General features: G+C 27.0%; 1 long non-coding RNA gene across 1 annotated transcript; it reads left to right on the top strand.

Annotated features, from left to right (window-relative positions):
- The first annotated feature begins 264 nt into the window (after window positions 1–264).
- LOC108342723 (uncharacterized) lies at window positions 265–691 on the top strand. Its single transcript, XR_001833420.1, has 2 exons — window positions 265–394; window positions 475–691. It is a non-coding gene; the product is annotated as an uncharacterized LOC108342723 (long non-coding RNA).
- Window positions 692–2,015: the final 1,324 nt, after the last annotated feature.

A 2,015-nucleotide genomic window follows, 5' to 3' on the forward strand; every position in this document is an offset into this window, starting at 1 on the left:
TGGATCCTCTAATGTTAAAGTTGTAAGGACAATGATTTCAAAGCTCCTATAAATAAAACGCTGAATGGGCTACCTAGGTAATAAAGAGAAAGAGTTCAAAGCTCCAACTTCAACTTTAAATATATCTTTGTCTCTTATAATTTAATGCACTTTATTAATATTATTCTTACCATTATTGTAACTATTGTTCTCATTATTATTTTATTATTACTATCTTTATAAATAATCCTAAGAGACACAAGTAACTTGAAAAATTATTCTAAAAGTCCCTTTAAAACACAGAGAAACAGCAATGGCAAAAACATCCCTTTTAAACACTGAGAAACAGCAATGGCAAAAACTTCAGTGTTGTTATCATGCTTGATGGTTTTATGTCTCGTAGTATTTGCAACAGGTATGTTCCACTCTCTTCTTTTATACATTTATCTATATTTCTTTAATTTATGATTTGACGAAGATGAACAAATTTTATAGGGTTTGGTTGTAACTATACCTGCCATGAACCAACTGTTTGTGCTAAACTGCGATGTGCTCCTAATTGCCTAAGGCGATGCCGTAACCTGTGCTGCGTTTGCTACTGTCTTGGAAATGAAAAACCTGAAATAAAGATGTAACAATTCCATGCCTTTGCTTGGAATTTATAAGTAATAAGAGAAGTTGAAGTAATAAGATGTTCATTCTTCTTCATCAATTGCATTTCATTTACCTCTTTCTCAAATTCCATCAAACTAAAACAAATATATTTTCCCTCTAATAATCACTAGTACAAAAACAGCGTATAACGTCACGCGTTCAATGTACAACCACTGAATAATCAACGTTAAAAATGAGCGGTGACATTTTTGTAAATAAATGCAATTATTAAATGTCGTTTAGAATTGTAATTCTAAAAAGTCGAATGACTTTTAAATTCGACATCAAAAGGTTAGTGAATTCAATAAAAATTTGAGCGAGAGATTGAAAATTCATTCACTTTATCTTAGCGCGCGATACCCTCTTCTCTTCTCAAACTTTTCTCGAACGAAGTTTGACCGCATTACATGTAATATTTCTTTCATTTGATACAAATGCATGTTAATTAATTACTTGATGTATGATTTTTGTTTGTTTTAACCGATTATTTTCGTGCTCTTGCCCTTCATAGGCACATTCTGCTTTCTCTCTCAATGTGATGAAACTTTATTCTGACGAACCCACCTTTTGTTTTTGAAGAATTTATTTGTTGAACTTGTTTGTTGTTTTTTTGTTGAACTTGTTTGTTGTTGTTGTTTAGTTGAACTTGTTTGTTGTTGTTGTTGGATTGAACTTGTTTGTTGTTGGTTATTATTGTTTGTTGTTGATAAGAAAAACAAAAAAAATTGATTAACGTCGAATATTGAAAAAATTCGACTTAAGTTAACGTCATATATTAACAAAATTCGACTTTTTTAAATTCACGTTGTACCCGATTTTTGTACTAGTGAATTTCATATTGTTTACATATTAAGAGTAATAATAATAACAATAAATGTTACTTGAAACAGTTTTTGATACATATACTAATTTTATTGGTTATAAGTGAAAACAAATGCACATATATTTACTTATTTATCATAATAAAAAGAGTGAAATATTATCATATAATTTTTATATTAGAGATAGTCAATTGAGTTGCAAAAAATATTTACAAAACCTAAATGATAAAATATTAAAATGAATTATATTAATAACGAATAAAATTGGTGAATAATTGTTTATATTAAAACAATGGTTATCAAATTAATTTAAAAATATTTACAAAATTTAAAAGATAAAATAAAATATAAAATATATTTATAAAGAGTAAAATGAATATATTGATATACATCAGCCGTTACAAAAATGAATTCTCTACATATAGAATAAATATAATTCTTGAGGTGATTTATTTAAAGCAAATTATTAAGAGTATTATTTAAAGAAAAGAAAACATATATTTTACTTGTCGGAATTTTGTAGTTTAATTATTTTGAAATGCTAACGACATTTCTCTATAT

This window comes from Vigna angularis, chromosome 6 (assembly GCF_016808095.1).
Source record: "Vigna angularis cultivar LongXiaoDou No.4 chromosome 6, ASM1680809v1, whole genome shotgun sequence".
In the NCBI taxonomy this organism is placed as follows: domain Eukaryota; kingdom Viridiplantae; phylum Streptophyta; class Magnoliopsida; order Fabales; family Fabaceae; genus Vigna; species Vigna angularis.